This window comes from Triticum aestivum, chromosome 7A (genome assembly GCF_018294505.1).
Source record: "Triticum aestivum cultivar Chinese Spring chromosome 7A, IWGSC CS RefSeq v2.1, whole genome shotgun sequence".
Taxonomy (NCBI): Eukaryota; Viridiplantae; Streptophyta; class Magnoliopsida; order Poales; family Poaceae; genus Triticum; species Triticum aestivum.
The window spans coordinates 647,923,174-647,929,631 of record NC_057812.1 but is presented as its reverse complement, the minus strand read 5'-3'; the positions used below and the strand labels follow the sequence as shown (position 1 = coordinate 647,929,631).

Genomic DNA, 6,458 nt, shown 5'->3' with positions numbered 1-6,458 from the left:
ATGTCCAAACATAGATCATGTTCAATGGAGGGTGTTCACGTAGGCCAGAAGGGTCCGTTTGAGAGCACGTTTTCTTGGTATCCATCACATGAGCTCAAATTCTTTCCATGTGATTATATGACCAATTTAAAGGCACCGTGCTCAGTTGTTTAATTTTTGACAAATCATGCACTTTTGTGAAGTTTTCTAGGTGAAAAATGGCCGATAAATGGTTGGACGTGGCACAACTCGCATACGGTGTTACAATTCGTTAAAACATGTCATTGATGCCTACCATGGGCATGCCCATCTGCTAGCATATGTTGGTGTCATTTAAAAATGTTTGAAACTAGACGATGTACAACGGTGGGTGTCCGGGGTGGTCAGAAGGCTCCGTATGAGAGCACATTGTTTTTTGACACCTTTGAAATGGCCCCAATTTATTTTCAGGGCCCATGACCAATTCAAGGTGTCATGTCAAATTGTTTGGGTTTTTAACAAGTTTTGCATTTTTTTGAGTTTTCACGGTGAAAAAAGGCCGATAAATGGCCGGACATGTTACAACATGTGAATGGTGTCAGAATTCATTCAAACCTGGAATGGATGCCTAATATGGGCATGTCCACATGCTTAGAATAGTTAGGTCCATTTATTCATAGTCAAAAAAATACGGGTTGAGAGGAGTGTGCTAGACTAGGCCAGCGGGTGCATCCGTGAGCATGTAGTTTTTCCTAATTTGAATACTTACTAGATGACCCGTTGCGTCAATGGCGCAAAGGGCGGAGAGCAAAACAAGCATTCGAAGCAAGCTCGTCAGAATATTTAGTCACAAGGAAATATATACTTAGGTACGATGCTGATACATAGCGTTATAAGAAGTTTTGATAGCCATTTACAATGCTTTCAAAAAGCAAGCAACATAGGCAGAGATGCCTCATGTAGATAATCATACATAGTTTGAGCAGAGAAGATTTCTCAGGCCGATTGTGGTCTTCTGAGGGTGTGCATGCATGAATAAGCAGACTTGTTATTGTCTTCTGAGGATGTGGTCATATGAGGACTATAGAAGGAGCAATGTATGAGAAAAAAGGAAGTCAAAGTTAGCAGATAGAAAGAATATGAGGAATGCATCTATCATGCCTCATGCATGTAACTTCTCATAGTAAAACTTCATCCAACATAGCAATGGGAGACCAGGCAAACAGGAAAACGAGGAATACTGTAACGACTACCAATCCATCAAACTGTGAATTCCAGACCTTTGTTTCAATAGGAATATCCATGTCATGGACCAAAAAGAGGGCACAGACGATGAGCTATGTTTAGGAATGAAGCAAATCACATTAGAAAAGAAACCCTTCCGAGTTCATTGCTCTTGCGCACGCACCAATGAAATGGAAAACTGTTCTGCTTATGCCCATAATCAAGCCTCTCGCACATAAAGGCTACAATGAGACCTGAAGGGAGGGAAGCTGGAGGAGGAGAAGATAGAGAGATGACCTGCGTCGCGAGGCTCCTGATGTGCAAACAGTCGTCGTGGCGCGCTATGGGCAGTGCTCAGAGTACTCTCAACTCCGGAGAGAATTGCTCAGAGTAATCCAAACTGGCACAAAACAATACATAAATTGTTTGCGTCAGTATATGATCCTTTCAGTTTGAGAAGAGTTCAAAACTATCTTACGAATTCTTGAAAGCCTTCCTACTCTACTGATCATGTAAAATCTGAAATTATTACAAGAATTTTATTTTCTCTAGAAATCTCCAAACTAATGTTTCAAGATGAGGAGTTGGAGACCATGCTCATGAAATACATTATGGAAGAAAAGAAGCCCATTCCACTATGAATATCTACATTGTGCAATTCCCATAAAGTAAAACAGAATTATTTAAATAACCGTCTATCAGGCTAAATTTGAGTTCTTGCATTCCTTTTATTTGACTCACACTTGCCTGCCCCTCTTAGCTAAAGTGAGATTGCCTACTACTCTTAGCTAAAAGGAGGTGATTCGAATATAATCACTATTTCTTCCGGCTATACAAATTATTGTGGTCATCAAGTTAATTCAAGCACTCAACATTCTACGACATACACGATCTAACTGTTGTCAGTACAGATGCTATCATAGAGTTATCTACAAAAGCTAAATAGGATTAAACACAAGACAAAATAAAAGTTTGTCACACAATATCCCTGTCACCTAATCTATTTCTCACTTTTAACTTCAAACCAACATCGAAAACGATAATAATCTAAAGCAAAAATAAATAAGACTCATTTGTTCATCGACACAAAAGCAAATAATTCACCTAATACTAAATCTAACTAAAAGGACTAACTGTAATTAATTGGCTAGGCTGCTCATCAAAAGAAAGCTCTGCATAAGAAGCAGACCTTGCAAAATTTGGGATTAATCAGGTGGATCTGAAACAAAACATATCCTCGCCTCCTCCTGCAGTCCTGCTCCAACCCCTCGTGTATCTCGGCACCTCCTCACATTAAGACTACGCATTGCCTAAATAAGCACCTGTGCCACATACAACTTGTGATGGTAATGGATTTTTTTAGTAAAACCTGCAGTACAAATTCAATCCAATGGATTGGTCAGGCATAAATGTGCATCACATGTAGATATAGAAGGAGCACACTGGCACATTTTAAATCAGCTGGGCTCTTAGCGAGGGCCGGCAGACTATGCATTTATTTTACTACTTCACCGGAGAATAAATATCATGCGGAACAGAAGATCGAAGGTCCGGTTCCAAGCAGCAAAAATGATATATTGAAGATTACACTAACAGAAACCAAACTTTTTCCTGCTAATGCGGTTAGAAACTTGCATACAGATAACAAGCATTGCCTCTTCAAGAAGTATTACACAGTCCATTTTGCATTCCACAGATGTTTTTGACAGTTAGATGGACATAGATAACCAAACATTGCATATGTTCCTAGTAGTAAATTCCCTTCGGAGCCACAGATCATTGAAGCAGGACAAGTTGGTACCTGCACTCTACACGATTTAAAATGAGAGTTATTTGCATATCAAGGCCTTTCTTTTGTAGCTATGAATTTTAGATGGCATTCAGTTGCTCGCAAGTAATTTCGTATTTGAAGGCAAAGGTACATTGTGCTCCTGTAATTTACATGGTATACAATCTGACAGCAGAAACGTAATTACATAGGCTTTTCCAAATATGTGAAGCATAGTAAGTCGTTACCAAAAACCACCAGTAAAAGAAGACTAATTCAACTATATCGTTTGTGCTATTAACCTAAAGAGCATGCTCTGCTTAGTAAGAGATTAATTAATTAAAAGGGGAGGAAGAAGCAGAGTACATCACACAGGCTTGCATATATACAGAGTGGGGAAGTAGGTGAAGCTCACCTTGGTATGTTGGCATCAGAAGTGTCGCTTCAGAGGACAACCAACAACATTCCAACAAAAAGCCAAACATATACGAGGACACATCAAGATACTTAGGTGAACTCACTGTTGTAGCTTGAAAGAAAAAAAAGAAATCAATTTGGAGGCAACATCAAGGAAAGATAGGCAAAACCAGACCTACTGTCAAATATATTGAATATTTAAAAAAAAAGGTACAAACTGATGAACGTAAAAATGAAGAAGACACACACTCAGACTATTAGCTTGGAGCAGTGCTACGGGGACGATAGAGTTTGGACGACTCGTGCACGATGATTAAATCCAGCCGAGGAATCTCGAGCCCAGCCCAGCAGCGGCCGCTGGATCCCTCGGTCATGTAGTTATCGTCCCGACATTGTCGTGTGTGGAGCACTTTGTCAGAAGCGACAAGTTATCCATAATTATTATAGTACGCTCATTCCACACCATATTGGAAATACAGAAATATAATCTTCGAGTAAATTTAGCATTGAAAAAAAAAATGAATTTATTAGTTTTCCCTGGTAGAAATTGACTTGCTACTCACAGCAGGGACTCTCCTCTTTTAGTTATATGTAGCATTTTATTGTAAGACTCTCTTGGACCCTTGGGTACTATAGAGACACACCATAATTTAGCAAGATGTATTGTAAGACTCTCCTCCTTTATGTAGCATTTTCCGATGTTGTGCATGATGTATCCCTATCGTGTCGTGTGCATTACCTTTTTTTAAGGAAAAATGAACGTACACAATAAGGGCAATAATGTGCGTTCCTGACAACAATGATAGGCCAACTCGTGATTATTTCTGAAGGATTGTAACTATAACCTACAACTACAACTTTGATGGTAACCGCACATGATGTATTCTAGGTCCCTAACCTATGTCTGAAGTATAAGCACATAACAAAATAAGAAAGAGATGGAATAACAAAATACAGTTACATACTTCAGTTGTGTCATAAGTCCAACACGCATGCATTTCTGCCCGTTGGAAGCTCCGCCGCTTGCTTGCCGATGCAGGAAGCAGACGACGCCCGGGTTCTTTGTGTCACTGTACTTCCGCCGGCCAGGATTATATCTTGCAATAAGGATGATGCCTTGTCCATGAGTTCAAGTCCCTACATGGATGTCCAGATGAACAAACAAAATTGTAAGGATGCTACGAAATTACACCAAACATTGCCATAAACCAATGTGCTATATGAACACCATCGAATAAGTGAAAGTAATACTTGAGACCGGCAAAGTCATATCTTGCAGAAAGTAGGTGTGACATTCAATAAAACAACATGTGCACAACGGAAGTCGAATCTGTTGGTTTGCCTGCAGTTACCTTAAGAACGTGTTTCTTTGACAGCAGAAATGTAAATGCATAGTCTTTTCGAAATATGTGAAGCATAGTAAGTCATTACCAAAAACCACCAGTAAAAGAAGACTAATTCAACTATATCATTTGTGCTAACAACCTAAAGAGCATGCTCTGCTCAGTAAGAGATTAATTAATTAAAAGGGGAGGAAGAAGCAGAGTAAATCACACAGGCCTGCATATATACAGAGTGGGGAAGTAGGCGATGCTCACCTTGGTATGTTGGCATCAGATGTATCGCTTCACAGGTGGGGCGCTTCCTAAGCCGTGTTGGCCACTTCTCCAGGCTGCTGCATCGTGCATTCCACTCACCACTACCACACCAACTAAAGAGGGCCTTAACCACCTGCCTTGGGCATGCAAGCCTCCATTTTAAGCCATCTATAGAGGGAAGAATCACAGAAATTATGAGACGACCTTCTAAGAATGCCGAGGGCCTAGTGGATAGAGAAAAATTAAGGCAATTGGCAAATACAAAATGGTGGATTATAACAAATGCTCTAAAGAAATGAACTTCCACTCAGTTGATGGCAATTGGCAAATACAAAATGGTGGATTATAACAAATGCTCTAAAGAAATGAACTCTCACTCTGTTGATGCTCTTTTGAAATACTGATCTAAAGGTTCAGAAGACATCGATATTGCCCTATATCAAGTATACTGTGAATTCATAACCGCGGGCTCAGTTGAATTTGAGGAGTATATCAAGTATACTGTGAATTCATAACCGCTGGCTCAGTTGAATTCGAGGAGTCTAAGAAAGCTTAATGGAGAAACATTCAAACAAGCACCAAACTGAATGAGCATTGAACGTATAAAATTATTCTTGCAGACCTAGTTATTTGCCTGGAACCATTCATTGATTTTGAGAAAACAAGGGGCATGTCTTGCATTAGCCACGGGATTTTCAGACACAACACACAAGGATGCTTGGGAGTTGAAGTCGAGGAGGGTGCCGCACACGCCGCAAAACAGGAAGTGGCGTGCCTGCCAGAAAGCCATCGTCGCCGGTTGCACCGCGCCGCCGTGTGGGAGATACAGAGAGAGGGGGAGGAGGCCATGGTCAGTAGGGGAACGGCCGGTTCGAGGACCAGGTAGACGACGGCGCACCCGTGCCGGTGCCGCTGTGTCGCTCCGCTTGATCTGGGGCCTCCCCTCCCCTTCCCTTCCCATCCCTTCCTTTGAAGAGGAAGGAAGGTGAGGGTCACGGAAGAGGGTAGAGCGGCGGCGCTGGAGGGAGAGGAGACCGCCGGAGTTGGGGTTGTGTGGCTGGGGGTCTCGGGGCAGAGGAGAGGTGTGGGAGGGGGCGACTGAGGTGGGTGGAGAGCGGGCAGGGATGCGGCGGCTGCGCGGCGAGTGGAGAGCGGGAAGGGATGCGGCCGCTGCACGGGGTGTGGCGGCACTAGGGTTCGTGAGAGGGGAGGGGAGCGGAGGAGAGGCGGTTGGAGCGGGGGAGCGGGGGAGCGGCGCCTGGTGTGCGAGCGGAGATGCGGGCTGATGGCTCGTGGTGGGGGTGGGGGCGATGCGGGCCGCTCGCTCATGGACTATTCATAGCGACACGTGGATAGCGTGAGCCTGCCTAGCACCCCCTTCATCCTTTGTATGTTCAATGCAATTTGCAATTTTATTCATTATAAATCAACATGAACATTTTCTTATGAACTAACCATTTCTTGAACTCTGGCAACAATTTTGGAATTTCAAA

The 6,458-nt window shown here is 42.5% G+C and overlaps 1 long non-coding RNA gene across 7 annotated transcripts; it reads right to left on the bottom strand.

Moving 5' to 3' along the window:
- Positions 1–777: 777 nt before the first annotated feature.
- Positions 778–6,255, bottom strand: LOC123148944 (uncharacterized). Of its 7 annotated transcripts, XR_006474258.1 has the most exons (7): positions 4,966–6,255; positions 4,333–4,504; positions 3,366–3,479; positions 2,984–2,990; positions 2,372–2,551; positions 1,480–1,582; positions 778–1,039 (listed from the first exon to the last, which is right to left on the bottom strand). It is a non-coding gene; the product is annotated as an uncharacterized lncRNA (long non-coding RNA). The 7 variants fall into 7 exon arrangements; XR_006474255.1 differs by having other exon boundaries at positions 2,372–2,990; XR_006474253.1 differs by lacking the exon at positions 2,984–2,990.
- Positions 6,256–6,458: the final 203 nt, after the last annotated feature.